Raw genomic sequence first — 19,522 nt, forward strand, 5'->3', positions numbered from 1 at the left:
AAACATGATTTAAGTATGTGTTTGCTTATATCATAAGTAATAATTCAGTAAAGATGTTTAAGAAAAGGTAATGTTAAGTTGTCATTCTCGCCTTCATTCTTGCTGGATGGGTTCGGAGCCGATCCTCGGCTCCGACTCGGCCTCTACTATAGCTCGAGAGCTATTTTTACCGGCTCGAGGCAGCCCTATAACCCACAATACCATGCGCTAACTCCCCAGATCTCGTTTGCCGCTTCGCTGCGAGGTTGTCTTTTTTTACCGGCTCAGGTCAGTAGAGATTTTTTCTATTAAACTAAATTTTCAGGTAGTTTTTCCAATTAGTTACCCTTGTTTAGGTCCCTGCTAATTGCCTTATTCATACAACCCTTGTTGTAGCCCTTCTTTGGTTAATTTTTATCTTAGGGCCTACGGGCTTTACCTTAGTTTCCCCACCCCTTACAGTGTCTGTGTGTGTGGGTTTAGTCAGTTCCCTTAACTTTTCTAATTTTAAGTTGAGTGTGTGTGTGGACTGACTGTGTTTACTGTGGTTAGGACTATGTCCAAAGACATTAAGGCCTCGGGATTCAAGAAGTGTGACTCATGCTGTCAGAAAATGTCTCTGACAGGCGGTCACACTTCTTGCGTCTATTGCTTGGGGCCTTTACACCTGCAGGACTCTTGTTCCGTCTGTCACAGGTTTAGTTCAAGAGTCCTGCAGGAGAGGCGTAATAAGCTCATCCTAAGGGGTTTGTTAAAGCCCGATGACTCCCCGTCCAAGTCTGGCTCGGGGAAGTCTTCAAAAACCGCCAAACCCTCGGCTCCAGCTTCTGAGTCGAGGGCTGGCGTTATCGAGATGGCTCCGACATCAGTTCCATCCGGATCCGAGGCGGGCAAAGTGGTATCCGCTCCGAAACCAGCATCGGAGCCGACCCCGGCGAGCAAGCGCTCTAGATCCCCCTCGCTAGATTCCGTCTGATCAGCTCCGAGATCCCCTCTCCTATCGGAGCGGAATCATAGGACTCACTCATCTAGGTCATCCAGGCTTTCCGACCACGACATCGAGAGGGTGGTCAGTAGGCTCGTGAAATCTCAGGCACTAGCCCAAATGCTCCAGAGCCCATCTCACCAGACTGTGGCTCCTTCGGTACTGCTATCGATTCCTCCTCCGACTCACCTCTCGAGTTCGGAGCCGGAGTTTGTCGGAACCGTAACCTTACCCACGTCGGAGCCAATACTCCCAACTTCGGCTCCGGTGTCGTTGGCTCTGACCTCTTCATTGGTTCCATCTGTGGAGTGGTCCGGGCTCCGGGACTCCATTGTCGGCTCCGAGGGGGCGAGTGGCATCGGACCCTTGTCCGACCCCGCTCTCCCTCTCGGAGCTTCGGCTCTGGTTAGTTCGGCCCTGACATCATTCTCGGAGCCTTCTCTGTCGGTGCCGGGGGCGTTCCGGTCTCTTCGGAGCCGGGACTTCCTTTGGTATCTGATAGGGGAGCCTTCGAGGTGATGAGGAGCGTGCTGGACCCAGTGTCCACTCCAAGGTTAAGTTCTGCAGCTCCTCCCTCTACAGTGCCTGTTACGGTCTCTGGCCATCCTCCTACATCTGACAGTAGAGATCCAAAGAGTAGGGTACCCACCTTGGGTGTCTCCTCCTCTTCTGAGGGCTCCCCTGAAGTTTCAGGGGAACCCCCTAGGAAAAGAAAGTGCAAGAGGAAGCACATAGACTCCCCCAAGTCTGTCACGTCGGACACCGACTTGGATGAGTTGGAGGGTTCTCCCAGATCCCCCTCTGAGGATGTCTCTTTTTCAGACATCCTAGAGATCCTAAAACAGAGGGGAAATTGGTCCACTTTCAAACCTTCCAAGGACGAGTCTGTTTACCTTGACGCTTTGGATCTCGCCTTTCCACCTCCTGGGTGTCTCCCCCTTTTGACCCACTAATGCAGGTAGTGGCTAGAAAGGCGTGGGCAGCTCCTGATTCAATGGAACCTACCCCTAGGAGGCCTTCTAAATTTATTTCTGCACCAGAGGATAAATCCTTTCTCACCAAAGGCGTTTCAGTTGATGCTATGGTGGTAGCAGCAGCCACTAAGAAGGAATTGGCTGATCCTTCTGTACCTGTTCATCTTCCTAACAAAGAGTCCAGGACCATGGACAGGTACGGCAAGCGGACATTTGCTTCAGCGGCCTTTACTATGCGATCGCTGAACTATTTATGTCATTTCACCCGCCTTCAGAGAGACTTGCTCAAAGAGCTGGGTGAAACGGTACAGGATCATTCTGCTGCGGGGTATCAGGACAAGATAAACGCCCAGCTGGCCAAACTGAACTCCATTGTTAACTCCTCCATGCGGCTTATCTCTTACGCAGCCGATGGAGTGAGTAGGGCCGCTGGCACAGGTGTTGCATTGAGACGTCACGCTTAGATGCGACTCTGTAACATTGCCGACCACTTCAAGGCGTCCTTCACCAACACCCCCTTTGATGGTTCAGAATTGTTTGGACCTCAGGTGAAGAATACCCTCACCAGATGCGAGCAAGATGGTAAGACTCTCTCTGCCGTAGGAGTCCATTTTTCCACACCTTCTAGACCTTATCCTAAGGGACAGAGGGGTGGAAAGATGTGGTTCCGCAAACCACAGGGAGTTGCACCTGCCGCACGTGGTGAATTTCCCCCTAGAGGCAGAGGGGGGAATAATAACAGACACCGCCCCAGGGGCAGAGGGGGTCCACAGAACCAGGGTTCCAGGGAATCTTTCCCTGACTAACCCTTTCAGCATCCCTGAGAAGCTGCCCGACTGTCCGCCTTTGAAGGCAGTTGGGGGAAGATTATCTCTGTACCCGGAAGCCTGGCAATCCCTCTCCCAAGACACATGGATACAGAAGATCATATCCGAGGGTTACAAAATTCCCTTCCCCTCCGGTGCAACCACCAAGACCCCTACCAGATGTACCACCCGCACAAAGGGGTCAGGCTCAGCTAGAAATAAAAAAGCTGTTAAAAAAAAAAAAAAAAGAGTCATCCAGGCAGTCCCAGCAGATCAGCTAGGATCCGGAATCTACTCCAGATTCTTTTTGGTACCAAAAAAGACTGGAGACCCATTTTGGACCTCAGCAGATTGAACAACTCTGTACAAAAGACAAAATTTCGGATGGTAACACTGCAGTCCATTCTACCCTTTTTGGGCAGAGACAACTGGATGTGCTCCTTAGACCTCCAGGACGCGTACTATCATATAAAGATACACAGGCGCTCCAGGAGGTTTCTCCGCTTCCGGCTGGGAGCCAGTCATTATCAATTCAGAACCCTGCCCTTTGGTCTCACCACAGCCCCCCGGGTGTTCACCAAATGCTTGGCAGTGGTCATGGCTCACCTGAAACAAAAAAGATTCCAGGTGTTTCCATATCTAGATGACTGTCTCATTTCCGCTACCACCAAGCAGCATCTTATAATGGCCAGGGATTACACTATTCAACTTTTCAACACTCTAGGTATTTCCATAAATTTTGCAAAGTCCTCCTTGTCAATGTATAAACTTTATAGGCGCCGTATTAAACACCACAGAAATGTCTGCAACATTACCACCTCAGAGAGTGACAGACATAAGGCGGAATGTTCAGTCCCTGTTTCAGCCCAACAGAGTTCAAGTCAAGCTAGTATTGAAAGCGTTAGGCCTCATGGCAGCGGCGATTCTTCTACTCCCATTAGCCCGCTTCCACATGAGGCTCCTTCAGTGGATGCTGTTTTCTCAGTGGTCCTTTCAACAGCTACCAATGACTCACAACATTCTGATAACCCCATCTTGCAAGAATCATCTCTCCTGTTGGATGGTTTCCCCTCAGCTTTTTCAGGGCAGACCCTTTGTTCTCCCCCCCCAGTTGCCACGGTGACAACGGATGCCTCCCTGATCGGGTGGGGGGGGCATTATCAGGGCAGGACGGTCCAGGGCACATGGCAACAATCAGAATGCCACCTGCACATAAATGTCCTGGAGATGAGGGCGGTGCTTTTGACGTTGCAAGCCCTTCAGAGCTCTCTTCCCACAGGGACTATAGCAATTCAAACGGACAATATGTCTGTGGTGTGGTACATAAACAAGCAGGGCGGAATAAAGTCCTACCCCCTATGTCGAGAAGCACTCAGACTTTGGCAATGGGCGATTTCCTCTCAACGGTTTCTGATAGCAACGCACATCCCCGGGAAGTCCAACGTCATAGCGGACAGATTGAGCAGAACTATCCTCATGCCTCACGAGTGGTCTCTAAATCAAGCGGTAGCAGACAGAATATTTCAGAAGTGGGGCCAGCCTTGCTGCGATCTTTTCGCAACTCCTCAAAACAGCAAGTGCCTCGACTTCTTCACACTCTTTCCTCTACCAGGCCATCCCCCCAGAGACGCTGTTGTTCACGATTGGCCCCGGGGTCTTCTATATGCCTTTCCTCCCTTACCATTGATCCCGCAATTAATTCAGAAAGCAAACGCATTGAGATCCAAAATGATCCTCATTGCCCCGTTTTGGCCTCGACAAGTGTGGTTTCCGTTCCCTCACAGTTACCTACGGGAACAGCCTTGGCATCTGGAACCCCTTCTGGATCTGTTGACCCATCTCACGGGCAAGCTGCATCAGTCTCTTCATTCCCTCAACCTCACAGCTTGGTTGCTCCACTTCCAGCCATAGCCGGGCTTCCCCTTATTTCTCCTCCTGTTCGTGATATCATTCTGGCTTCCCATAAGTCCAATACTAGGAAGACGTATGCGAGTAAATGGAAGCGTTTTTCGCACTGGGCACAAACTAGGTCCCTAGATCTTTTCCATGCACCCATTCATAAGGTTCTAGACTTTCTGGCTGAGCTATTTCATTCAGGGTCATCGTCGGCCACTATTAGGGTACAATTAGCGGCCATTGCTAATTTTCATGTTGGGCTCTCAGAAGCAAATATTATGTCCCACAAACTCTGTAAAGCCTTCCTCAAGGGCATCTTTTTGCTTAGACCTCCAGTTAAAGATCCACCTCCACAGTGGGATTTGAATTTAGTTCTAACCTCATTGATTCTGCCTCCTTTTGAACCTGCAGCTTCTTCCTCCCTCAAGCTTCTTTCTTGGAAAACTCTGTTTTTAGTAGCCATAACATCTGCCAGAAGGGTATCGCAACTTCAAGCCTGGTCTGTCCGTCTCCCTTATTTGGTCTTTCACAAAGACAGGGTAACTCTCAGAACAAACCCTTCCTTCCTACCGAAAGTGTCCTCGGAAGCAAATCTAAACCACTCCATTGACTTGCCTGTCTTCTTCCCAGACTATGCCAACAGGGCTGAACAGAAATTACATTCATTAGATGTTCATCACCAATTACGGTATTATTTAGACAGGACAAAACAACTCAGAAAGTCAGACCAGCTCTTTCTCTCTTATGCTGCAGGAAAGAAAGGGTTTCCGGTATCGAAGGTTACTCTTTCCAGATGGTTGACATCTATTATTACCTTTGTCTACGAGTTGAGACACAGGCAACTTCCGTCTAGGCCTAAGGCTCATTCAACCAGGGCACTATCAACATCAACGGCATTTCAAGCAAGGTTACCACTAGATGCCATATGTGCAGCAGCTACATGGGCTTCCAAACATACCTTTATTGCCCATTACAAACTTGATATAGCCTCCAGAAATAGAGCTGACTTTGGTTCCGCTGTACTCAGGAGTCTGTTCCATTGAGCCACCCAGGACTAAGATGCTAGGGACGCTGTCCCATCCAGCAAGAATGAAGGCGAGAATGACAACTTAACATTAAGAAGTTATGTTCTTACCATAACGTTCCATGTTAGTTGTCTTCTTCTCGCCTTCTTTCTTCCCTCCTCCTGCCCCCTAGCCTGGATAGTCTAGAGGTCTCTGAGTCCTTCCATTTCTGGAGATACAACATGTTACGGTTTCCCCGTATCCTTAGTGTTACTAGCAGGGCAGGGAGCCCATACTTGCAAATGAGGATTATGATATTATATTTATACTATGTCTTAGCTTCCAAACAAGATCTGGGGAGTTAGCGCATGGTATTGTGGGTTATAGGGCTGCCTCGAGCCGGTAAAAATAGCTCTCGAGCTATAGTATAGGCCGAGTCGGAGCCAAGGATCGGCTCCGAACCCATCCAGCAAGAAAGAAGGAGAGAAGAAGAAAACTAACATGGAACATTATGGTAAAACATAACTTCTTATTATTGCTGCAACTATTAATTTGGTGCCATTTGCAAAGTTCCACATAGGAATACTACAATTGAGCCTTTGTGTAAATAAGATTAGCAAATTGTGCAAGTTGGAAGACCCCATGGATCGGTTTATTATCCAAGACATGTTGCCGACATCTGCAGTGGTGGCTACAAATGACCATCTAGAAGAGAGGCCTGTCCACAGATACAGTCACCATTTATCCTGGCGCAGTGGTGCATTTTTTTTTTTTTTTTTTGGGGGGGGGGGGGCAGTCCAGTCTGAAATCTGAGATTTCAGTTCAACAGGAGGCCTTACTGTACATTAAAATAGTGGAGGTGATGGCGGTTTTTCTTAGGTTGCAAACTTTCCAGAATCATCAACTTCTAGGTGTGATAGCAGTGCACTGATAATATCAGCAATGTGGTAAACAGCAAAGCAGGGTGAATCAGGTCCTACTACTTCTGTCTTACAGCCATGAGGCTTTGAGAAAAGGCAGTGAAATCACAATGCTTTCTTATAACAACACACATTCTTAGTAAAGCCAGGATGATACAGGACAAGATACGTCTATGCCTTCTGATGCAACATAAGTGGTCCCTGTGTCTGGCAGTGGCACTTAAAATATTCTGTTACTGGTGGAAGCCTCGCTGCAGCCTGTTTGCTTCCCCTACCAACACCAAATGCAGCAACTTCTCCCTTATTCCACGTGGAGGGCAGGCATGCTGCAATGCCCTAATCCACCAGTGGCCACTGGAGCTACTGTATACCTTCCTTCCAATCCCATAATAATGAAAGTTCAACAGAAAACTGAAATGTGCAAATTTGAGGTAATTCTCATAGCTTCCTTTTGTAAAACCTTTCTGATGGATGCTTTCCTGCTGAGACTTCCTCTCAGAGACAACTCTTCCTTTGTGGGACCTTGGAATTGCTGATGCAATCTCCTTTTGAATCTGCTGACATGGTAAAACCCAAGTACCTCTGTCTGGAAACTTTGCTTCTCATAGCAATAACATCAGCAAGGAGAGTCTCAACACTACAAGCAGTCTCTTATTGTCCTCCTTATCTGACACTTCATAAAACAGTGCATTTTTACAAACCAACTCGGTCTTTGTACATAAAGTAGCTTCAGAACTGAACCTTAACCTTTCAGTTAATCTGCCAGTTTTTTTTTTTTTTTGTTCTGAGTTTCTGAAAGAGTTAACTGTAATTTGTACTACCTGGATGTTCATAAACTCCTGTGATTCTATTCAAATAGGACTAAAAAATATAAAAATTATTTATCAGCTTTTATTTCTCTTTCTATTTCCTCTAGCAGAATGGGAGAAAACATTTCCAGAGTTACTTTGTCCAGGTGGCTATCCTAGTCTATTATTTACTGCTTTGTTTTCTAGATAATTATGATATGGAAGTTATGGGAAGTTACAGACTTGCTACAACGGTAGAGCTTCATGATCCACGTTTGTCCTCTTCAACATACTCTTCCTCCTAGCCCACCCTGTTGAAATCTGTCAACTCCTTTCCGGCATAGTCAACAGTACCTGAGGCCATGAAAAGGGCAGGAAATGTGGTGTCTTTAGTTAGAGATATCTTTGCTTTACTGTCTTGATTCTATAGGTAATCACTGTTAAACTTGATCTGGAGAGAAGTGCATGAGCTTTAAAAGCCTGAGATGTCAAGTCAGTACCACCTGTGGCTCCCTGTCCTTCAGTTTGAAGTGGACAGACACAAAAGATCTATCATTGTGGTAAGTATATATGCTTTGTTTTCATAGTATTGCCACCCGTAGAATACTCTTTGTCATCTTATAGGTAGGTACTAGGCTATCGGCCCAAGTGCCTACATAAGCCTAGCCAGCAAGGTACCATAGCTTACGCCACCCAAGAAAGTTATTTTCCTGTGCCACTGTCAAGCAGAGAGACAGAAGTGATCCCCAGGGTGTATTTCCCATCCACTCATCAAGATTTTTCTTGAAAAGTGCTAATGAAGAACTTTGCTTGACATAGATGGGTAGCTTGTTCCAGAGTATAGGAAGTCTCTGGGACAGGAATCTATCCCTCCAGCATGTCCTGATGTTCTTCATGTTTCACTGTTGCAGTCATTAGGGTAATCTGCTGGCAGGTTGCCCTCAGTCGGCCTGAATGGTCCTGCGTTGGTTGCTGTCTTCTCTTCCATGCCGTCAGGGGTATAAAACATGCAGCTGACGCCATTTTCTTTAGTCTTTCGTGTCGCGCGATGCCCGAAGCAGAAGCATTTCGCAAGTGCTGGTCAGCCGACTACTGAAATATTCGCGTTTGAGTTTCAGAACCGGAGTCTTAAATAAAGCTAAGTACCCCATTGGGGAAACTTGCTTTTTACCGATGTCAGAAAAAGTTAATAATTGTATTACTTGTGGGAAGCAAATACCTCGTAAGGATTTCCATTTATACTGTATTCCTTGCCTAGGCCCTGATCACAACGTGCGTGGCTGTCGGTTTTGTGCTAGATTTAACCAACGCACTATTAAGCATCAGTATATTTTTGCATCTAAGTATTTTGGAAACAGATTTAACTACCCAGAGATGTCATCGGATAGCAATTCGACTACCGGAGTACATAAAAACCGTAAAGAAAAGGACAGAGAAAGGCAGTTGAGATCCAAAACTGATGACGAAGCTTCTCCTAAGCCATTCGCCTGTTCGCCGGTACTTGGTGAGACACTTTCGCAGCCCCTGATACCCGCTACCTTCGAGTCGCAGGCCTCTACCGACACCCATGTGGCGTCCGGCATGCCACAAGATACTCAAGGTATTGGACTGACGGATGTATCTCCCTCAGATGGGTCCGGAGCTGCTGAACAGGCACCGGCTTCTGAGGGTGTATTCAGACCTCAACATTTTTATATCAAACCGACGAAAGTTGCAAAACTAAAGGCAAAGACACCTTCTAAAACTAAAAAAAACGATGCCTGAGCCACGTGCACAGGCCTCTATGCTAAAAAAAAAAACAGATGATCAAAATGGCTGAAGACCTTATTACCTTGATCAGGGGTACCCATCCCCCTCCAGATAAGAGGCCTAGGCAAGACACTGACTATGAATCTTCAGATCAGGTTTCTATTTCTTCTGATCAGGAATTATCTTTACCTCCCTATGAGGATTCTGATGCTGTGGAGTCCATTCCATCTGCATCTCCTCCTGAGGATTATTAATTTGGAGAAATGTTGCATACTTTGAGGGAGCATTTTTACTGGGAGAGTCGAGACTTCTCAGAATCAAAAAAGAGGCTCCGGGATTTCCTCCTCCTCCCTCAGCACAAGCCTTTAGCCATTCCCCCTGTGTTAGACATTGTGGATGATGTTTTATCGGAGTCAAGCCTGACCCCTGACTCTTTACCTCCAGCTCCCAGTAAGCCTGACAGGTATTACGGGGTCCCTGACTCTCATAAATTTTTATTTGGAAACCCTGCTGCTGATCCTGAAACTATTTCACAGGGTCCAAAGGGAGTTAAGGCCTCAACAGCAAAAAACTCTACCCCCTCCGACAGAGATTTAAGGGCGCTGGACAGATGGGGAAAAAAGGTTTATACATCTGCAACCTTGGCAATCAGGGCCTTAAACTGTCAATTTCATATGCTTAAGTACCAACAGCATGTTATGAGATTGCTGAAACAGAAAATGATGTTGATTTCAGAATGTGCAGAAAATAAGGAATTGCAGGAATTATTGCATGCAGCTGAGCAAGTTGGAAAGCATACTTTGCAGTGTGGTTTTGATTCTTTAGAGGCCTCCTGCAGGGCCGCAGTTACTGGATCCGTGATTAGGAGGCATGCCTGGTTAAAGGAACAAAATTTGCCTGATCATGTTAAAGCTAAATTGCTAAATGCACCTTTACAGCATGATTCTGTGTTTGGTATTAAGACAGAAGAGGTTTTAAAGAAAATGGAAGACAAAGCTAAGTCTATGCAAACTGTAAAAGATTTCTTACAAGTGCAGCCCCCTAGATTCAGTAGACACTGGCCTACAAAAAATTGGTCCTTTCCTGTGTCAGACAGAGCTCAAAGGGGCAAATCCAGACGCCATAAGGGTTCCAGGTACCAGGCTCCAGACAATACAAGTCAAAGCAATGGGGCGCATCCACCTCCAAATCTGGAGGAGATAAAGCTCAAACCTACAGAAAGCAATCCCAATGACTTCCTTCTGCCTACACCAAGTACTTATCTTTTGGCAGCAGACATAGGGGGAAAATTAGCACTTTTTGCTCAAAATTGGCAGTTAATAACCCAGGACAAGTGGGTACTGAACATCGTATCACAGCAATACGGATTCCATTTCCACACTTTGCCAATGACAAATGGTTGGCCAGACCTGCCAAAAAAACAATGGGCAGAGGCTCAGGAACAGGTTACGTCCCTCATGGATATGAGGGCCATTCAGACAGTACCAGAACAGGAAAAAGGACAAGGTTTTTACTCAAGATTGTTCTTGGTACCCAGAAAGGACAAGGCCTGGCAGCCAATACTGGATTTATCTATTTTGAACACACACCTGGACATTCCAAAATTCAATACTTACTTTGCAACAGCTTCTGCCCATGCTGGGCAAGAATGCTTGGCTGGTGACTTTAGACTTAAAAGAGGCATACCTGCATGTCCCAATAAGACAGTTGTGCAGAAGATACCTCAGATTCAAGGCTGGCTTAATGCATTACCAATTGTCTGCACTGCCCTTTGGCTTATCTACTGCGCCCAGGGTCTTTACAAAGTGCCTAGCACCAGTAATTGCATTTTGCGGACAAAGAAGTATTCAAATATATCCTTACTTGGACGACTGTCTCATTCAAGCAGAGCACAAGGACACTCTTCTACGACACCTGCCGTTTGTGAAAAGGCTTCTAGCATGCCTAGGGTACACAATAAACGAAAAGAAATCACAACTGGTACCCTCTCAAAAGATAACATTCCTGGGTGCAAGCTTGCATACAGCTGCCCAGATGGCTTACCTCATGCCAGACAAACAAAGGCAACTGACGGCAACAAAAACCCAGTCTTCTGCAAGACAAATTCTGCAGGCTCTGGGCTTCATGGCATCCTGCATCGTACTAATTCCAAATGCAAGACTGCATATGAGGAAACTTCAATGGTACCTAAAATGTTTATGGAGTCAACATTCACACAGTCTGGAAACAATGATTCCTCTCATCCCCTGCCTGCAACAGGAGTTTCTATGATGGGCAAAGACCCGTCTCCAAAACATGGGACGGCCCTTCACTCTACCCCCTGCCAGCCAAACCTTAACAACAGACTCATCAGATTATGCCTGGGGGGGCCCACATGGCAGGAAGATGCATTCAGGGCATATGGGCACCAAATCAAATGCATCTACATATCAACCAGAAAGAGATGCTAGCTGTTCAAAATGCCCTAACAGCCTTCAAGGACTTACTTCATCCAGGACAACTACTGATAAAGACGAACAACACCACAGTCGTGTGGTATATAAACAAGCAAGGTGGCACACACTCATACCCCCTTTGCAGATTAGCCATGGCACTGTGGGACACAGCTTTGACCTGCCAAATAAATCTTCAAGCTCACTTCCTGCTAGGAAAACAGAACCCTCTGGCAGATGACTTAAGCAGAAACCTTATGGATCCTCACGAGTGGAAACTAAATCCACAAGTATTCAGCATGATAACAGAGAAATGGGGGAGCCCAGACATAGATCTATTTGCCTCTCCTCAAAATTATCAGTTGAAAAGATTCTGCACAAGGACTTATCACAGACAAGCATGGAAAGTGGACGCCCTATCCTTCAGTTGGAATAATCTGTCAGTTTACGCCTTTCCTACTCTGCCTCTTCTACCCAAGGTCCTCCTAAAAGTCAGACAAGAGAAGCCAAAGATGATATTAATTGCCATGGACTGGCCCCGCCAGTATTGGTACCCAATCCTAAGGAACTTGTCTCAATACCCAGCTTGGACCTTGCCTCAAAGACCCAACTACTGTCCCAGAAAAACAATCAGATCCTGCACAATCAACTACAGACTCTGATCCTGGCAGCATGGCGAATCATGTAATCATACAAATGACACCTCTCAGTAAAGCTGTGATGGATGTCATTTTGGAAGCCAAAAGGCCTTGTACTAGAAAATCTTATGCTGACAAATGGAAGAGATTCTGTGCTTGGAATCAAGCACAAGGAACTGATACAGCAGAACCACATATTCCTCAGATATTACAATGCTTAACTGAGATGCTTGACAAAGGCCTGTCTTTCTCATCAATCAAAATCCATGCCTCTGCCATTTTGGCTCATTACAATACAGAGCCACCAATCTTTTCTCATCCTTTACTAAAGCAGTATCTTAGAGAAGCCAAAAACCTAAGGCCTCCTAGAAGATCACCATTACCTGCATGGGACCTCAATTATGTGTTGGAAAAGCTCACCCTGCCTCCATTTGAACCAGCCGCTACAGCTGCTATAAAGTTCTTATCATAGAAGACAGCTCTGCTATTAGCAATTACTTCAGCAAGAAGAGTTTGAGCTACAGGCCCTCATGGCTGTAGAGCCTTTTATCATATTTTACCCAGACAGGGTGTCTCTGAGGACAAATCCAATTTTTATGCCTAAGGTGGTTTCAAGTGTGGCTCTTAACCAAACAATTCATCTGCCAACTTTTTATCCAAATCCGCAGAACAAAGGGGAGAGAATTTTGCATTCCTTGGACGTACACAGACAGTTAAGATTCTACTTGAGCAAGGCAAAAGCTCTAAGAAAAACTGAGCAATTACTAGTGTCATATGCTGCAGGATCAGAAGGAAAGGCTATTTCAAAACAGACCATTTCAAAGTGGATAAGCCACTGCATCTGTTTCTGCTACTTACACCATGGTAAACCTGTGCCTAAGGGCATTAGGTCTCATTCCACCAGAGCTGCAGCTACTTCGGCAGACTTTCTCAGAGGAGTACCAACCAAAGACATTCTAGAGGCTGCTACTTGGAGTTCTGTTCACACCTTTACAAAGTATTACCATTTGCCTCTCTACTGTAAGTCCAGGGCAGGCTTTGCCACTGCAGTGCTGCAGGGCCTTATAGCCGCACCTAATGCTGTTTAGCTCCAGCCTCCCAACCATAGCGTTAAGATTCTACCCAAATGTAATGACTGCAACAGTGAAGCACGAAGAACATAGTACAGTTGTGTACACTTACCATAAATGTAGATGTTCACGTGTATTCACTGTTGCAGTCCAGGTTACCCTCCCGCCATCCCCCTGTCATTCTACAGTTTATCTTTCCTTCTCTATCTTCTACAGCCTATGTGGTGTATTTGCTTGTAGATGAAGGTAAAGTTTATACTGATGCATGTATATAGAATATATATCTATATATATATATCTATCTATATATATCTATATATATATATATATATATATATATATATATATATATATACATATATATATATATATATATATATATATATATATATATATATCTATATATATATATACATATATATATATATATATATATATATATATATATATATATATATATATATATATATATATATATATATATATATATATATATATATATATATATATATATATATATATATATATATATATATATATATATATATATATATATATATATATATATATATATATATATATATATATATATATATATATATATATATATATATATATATATATATATATATATATATATATATATATATATATATATATATATATATATATATATACATACACATATATATATAAATATATATATACACATATATATATCTATACACATATATATCTATATACATATATACATACATATATATATATACACATATATATATATATATATATACATATATACATATATATATATATATATATATATATATATATATACATATATATATACATATATACATATATACATATATATATATATATATACATATATATATATTCTTGCTACCTTTTTGGGGGCACCTGACATTGAGGGCATGAAAAACTAAAGAAAATGGCGTCGGCTGCATGTTTTATACCCCTGACGACCTGACGTCATGGAAGAGAAGACAGCAACCGACGCAGGACCCAAGACTTTGGAATTAAGGCCGACTGAGGGCAACCTGCCAGCAGATTACCCTAATGTAATGACTGCAACAGTGAATACACGCGAACATCTACATTTATGGTAAGTGTACACAACTGTACTTTTATTGTGGTGACAAGGTTTAGGTCCCTAGAGCCTGTAGCTTGGAGGGATTGGGATTTCTTTAGGTGTAGCATGTCCAACAGCCTTGGGTTTGACATAGCTTTATATGTTGGGCAGAGATCACCTCGGAGTAGGCGATATGCTACGGAGTAAAGCTGGAGTTTTTTGAGGCGGTCAGTGTAGGGCATTTGTTTGAGGCCAGTAATCCTCTTTGTGAGGTACTTCTGTGGCCTTTCCAGCCGCTGCAGATGTCTTATGAGGTACATTCCAAAAGGGGCGTTGTGCTCTATAATGGGTCTAATGAGTGACAAGTAGAGGGGAACAATGACCTTTTTTTTCCTGGATGAGAACTCTTTTATGATGAGGTGTGCCACGTAGAAGGACTTCCTGACTATTGTGGCGATGTGACTATCAAAGGAGAGACTACTGTCCACCTGGGTCCCAAGGTCTCTTATCACACATCCAGTGTTAAATAGATTGCTGCCTATGTGGTAGTTCATGGGTGCAGAGTTTTTACCAAAGGGGATGACACTGCACTTTTTGGCATTGAGCTTGAGGCCATGGCTCTGACACCAGGCATCTGTCTCAGTGAGGCCCTTCTCTAGGATGTCCACATTATTTGGGGACTTGACTATGGCTCCTAGTTTGCAGTCATCTGCGAACTTCGTCAGCTAGAGGCCTTCTGTGTTAGCCTGTACTTCAGAGAAGTAGATACCAAACAGGAGAGGTCCCAGGATGGAACCCTGGGGCACTCCACCTGTCACTGCCTTGAGGTCAGATTTGGAGTCTGCAACTTTTACAGTGTGGGTTCTGTCAGTGAGCCAGTTGGCAACCCATCTTGTGATGTAGGGATTTGTACCTAGTTTAGTGAGTTTAGCTATAATTCCAGAATGGGGGATGGTGTTGAAAGCCTTGGCGAGGCAAGATAGGCTGTGTGAATCACCTTACCCTCATCCACGGCTTTGGTGACTGCCTCAAAGAAGTCGATCAAGTTCAGGAGGCATGATCTGCCTTTCAAAAACCCGAAATGTGTGGGATCCAGAGTTTGGAGGTTATCAGTGTCATTGTTTGAGTTCCATGATGATATGTTCCATGGTCTTGCAGACCAGGCTCGTCAGGCTAATAGGTCGATAGTTCCTGGGATCAGTGGTGGCACCCCCTTTGTGGAGTGGGATAACTGTTGCTGTGCGCCATTCAGTGGGCACAAAGCCTGATGCGAGGCTATTATTGAACATGGTGCTTAAGTGGGGAGCCAGTTCATTCTGAAGTTCGTGTAAAACGCAGCCTGTGATGTTGTCTGGTCCCATGGATGCTGTGTTTTTGGCTTTAGAGAGTGCAGCTTTTACCTGCGTAGTTGTGATTACAGGGACTCTGCATTCTTCCTGTATAGATATGGGCTCTTTAGGGGGTGAGATGGGGGTAAAGTTAGCACTGAACCGATCTTCCAGGATGTTGGCAATATCAGTTGGTTCTGTAATTTTTGTGCTTTTGTGCTGCAACTCAGAGCAGATCTGGGTGTTGCCATCTAGATTCTTGACATAGCTATAGAATGCTTTATGGTTGTCCTTGGATTTAGTGGTGATTTTGTTTTCTTAGCTAGCTTTGGAGGATCTTATAAGGGATCGCAGCTTCTTACTGAGGCTGACCAGGGAGCTCCTCCATTCATGGGGTTTTACTCTCTTTTGCAACAGTTTCTTCCTTCTGTTGTACAGTTTGTTTATGGCAGGAGACCACCAGATTATCAGAGGAAGTTGACTTATTTTTAATTATTTTGTATAACTGAAGACATACAGTTATAACTCTGACTCCATGGCTAAAGTAAAATGCATGGGATGCCACTGTCTTGCTCATTTGATATTTTTATACCTCATTCATTCATTCTATATTTCGAAAACATTTCTTAAGCATTCTGTACTTCCTTTAATGGTAGCATTATACCTAGTCATTTTTCTTTTGGGTACTTTCTAAAAGAAAAATCTTCATTTTCATAATCGTACTGATTACAAAGAAGCTCATAATCATAAAACTCTAACGGTAATATCTGTTATATGTTGTACTCTCAATAACATTATCCTTTTGATATCTTCTAATTGGTGACTGCTTTATTAAGCATTTGCCACTAGTATTTGTGTTGTAATATCTAGACTTTTGAAAGAAATCATTCTTCATTTTGCCTCTTTTTTAAATATAAGATCCAGATATTCATCCTTAGCAGTTAATCATCATTTGTAATGTTTGATTTCTCATGGACAAAACATTGAATGCATGCAGCTAAGGTAAGTATGGATTTGGGAAACTAGTGCCAAAACGTGCAAGTATTCTGAAGGTTTAAGCATTAGGGTGGGATTGTTTGTGCAAGTGTAAGTGGGTTAGGTGAAGAGGGTTAGGTGAAGAGTAAGGGTTAATTAAGGGGATAGATTTAGTTTTGTGCATGAGTGTGTGTCCAAGTGTCTTGTGTAGGGGTAGTCTTATGGAAAGTTTTTTTTCTAAGGAAAGTTGCAGGGTTAGGGTTAGTGTGCATTAGTAAGGTGGCAGCTAACATGGAATACCTCCACTGCACAGTAACCATCTCAGAAATACTGAGGATCTAAACCTCTTCTGCAACATCAACACAACAGTTTGGAGGGCAGGTATATCTTACAGAGGATACCGCTGCTATGAAACAGACTCCCCAGCGTCATAAAACTAAGTTCATTCCAGTTCGTGTTCAAGCTCAACTTAGATATATGGATGGGAAACAGAATTTACCCCGAGACTTCCCCCTGTACTACTAATGGACAGAGGCAGCTCCTAAATGCTTTATCCCATGCATGGGTCCCTTCAAATTATCTATGGTATGATCCCAGTTATTCTCATTATAGAGAATACGTTAATTGTTGACCATGGGTTGGTTAAGGCCAATCTATAACTTAATGGGCTGTTATTTCAAGTAGAGAAAGGGAAATGGCTAGGTTTAAAATGGCCTACAAGGGCAGCTATCCTAGTACTTGTCTATGATTCTGTAAAAAGAGCCTAGTCAAAGGGTGATTTGTTAGACTGGGCATTATAGTAATGAATTATGAGATATTTATGACAGAGTGAAGTTTTAACTAACCTGTTTTTGGAGAGAGGTTTCCCTTAAAACTGTTAAAGAGATAAGGGCTGAAATTATCCAGGGGTGGGACACCGTTTTTGCCATTATTCAGACAAGCAAAAATGTATGAAAATGGTAACATTGTGGAACCTTTTACTAACCAAAGGTTTAGAAAGGCTCTGGTCCTGAATTACAAGCAATACTCTTGAGCGACTAAGCATATCTTAAACACCAACTCAAAGACCTTTTCTCAATTCCTTAAGGTAGGACATTGATTAGCTGAAAAAAAAATTTTTTTATATTAAAAAGAGCAAATAACATCAAAGAGCAGTTGGAGAAAAACAAAAAGCAAGGAAACATTTCTGAGAAGGCATGAACTTAAATGTGGCTACTGCCATCAGTGTACATGGGCAGCCAAATGTGAAACCACTGACATACAGGCAAGAGGGCAAACAATAAGAGCCATGACATTTTATATCTGTGGCAGTAAAGGGGTGATCTACCTGGCTAAATGTAAAACCTGTACTTCCTTTTATGTCAAGAAAAACAAAAGAAGTTTTAGAAAAAGAATATATGTACATTTATGCAATATAACTAAGAAAGAGACTTGTTGTTTGTCTTTCGGCTTTTCCCGGTAAGGGGTCGCCACAGCGGAACTCCTGTCCGCTAATGATTGGCAGTAGATTTTTACGAAATGCCGAGGTGCCAGCTCGACACCCAACCTTCAACGAAGGCACACCCATTTACGCACGCATGTCTTTCGAACACCACCCAACTGCGGGGAGGACATGCAGACTCCACACAGAAGGCACTCCCAAGCCGAGCCGAGAATCGAACGGGAGAACCTCTTGCTATGAGGTAACAATGCTACCGCCGTACCACCGTGGCACTGCATAGCTAAGGAAGAGACTAATGCGATTTATTGACATGTTAGAATGGAACACAGATAGTTATTTGTTTTGCATCTTGGAAAATGTCCAAGTTGACCCTGAGGTGGGCCTTGGGAGCTAAGTACTGAGGACAGAGAATTTACCTGACGGCTAGATTTGGATGCAGCAACACACTCAAGTCAAAATAACTGTATTTTCAGTAGCATTGTCTTAAAAATGAGAGCTGCAAAGTTGTAATATATTTTAGTAACAGCCTGACATTTTTAATTGTGGCTTTAGGCTGTTGAATGAAGAGCTTTACTGTTATTTTTACTTTGACTGTTTACATTGTACAGCATCTTTTTTTCTAGTTGTATTTCACTGTTTAGAATTTTAAATGATTTCTAACTAAATTTCAGTTACCATAAATGCCACAACTGTTTCATTTTGTAAGTATGTGTACGTTTCCAAGTTGTCCCTGTTTCATTTTGTAAGTATGTGTACGTTTCCAAGTTGTGCTCAATTCTGAAGAAGTCTTTTACCTGGGCAAAAGCACTACACTGCTGAAAAATACTGAAATTTATTTCTACCGAGTCCAGCTTGCTGTCCCAACCAGTTCTTAGTTCCTACAGTTACTCCTTTCATCAGTGCTTTCATACAAATGCATGTAATTTTCATTTACAGGATTCCCCTGATGCTATTCACCTACCAAAAATTGTATAAATAACTTAATACATTTCCAGTAATGGGGACATTCTTCCCTGAAGTTCTGTCTCCTTTCAAGTGTAAGACAGTGTTGAAATCACCAGTCGGAATTAATGCCTGCCCACTGAAAAGGGCATTGTATTTGGAACATTGTTTGGCAAGAGAAGTGAGGACAACAAAGTCCACTCTTAGGGGACAGGTGAAGTAGATGGATTCTACAGTGATCAGGCCTATTAAATTTGCTTGGTGGTTATTGCTAGAAAGCTCTATTGACAAGGCGGTAAGTACTTTTTATCTGAGATGCCCTCTAAGAGTTACTAAAATAATAAAGTACTTTGTTAATCATTCTGATTGTTAGGCAGCATACTTTTTACGTTTCTGGGAAGGATGAGATTATGAACTGTTTTTCATTAATTATAACGGTCCTTGCCAGCCTGTTATTTTTTATTGTTTTAAAAAATGTGTATGATAATGAGTTATGATCTTT

The 19,522-nt window shown here is 43.4% G+C and overlaps 1 protein-coding gene across 2 annotated transcripts in view; it reads left to right on the plus strand.

The window, feature by feature from the left end:
- THOC5 (THO complex 5) overlaps positions 1–19,522 on the plus strand; it is a 1,209,707-nt gene that overhangs the window by 928,090 nt on the left and 262,095 nt on the right. The window lies entirely within an intron of this gene.

This window comes from Protopterus annectens, chromosome 4.part0, assembly GCF_019279795.1.
Source record: "Protopterus annectens isolate FY-2018-M chromosome 4.part0, PAN1.0, whole genome shotgun sequence".
Classification (NCBI taxonomy): Eukaryota; Metazoa; Chordata; order Ceratodontiformes; family Protopteridae; genus Protopterus; species Protopterus annectens.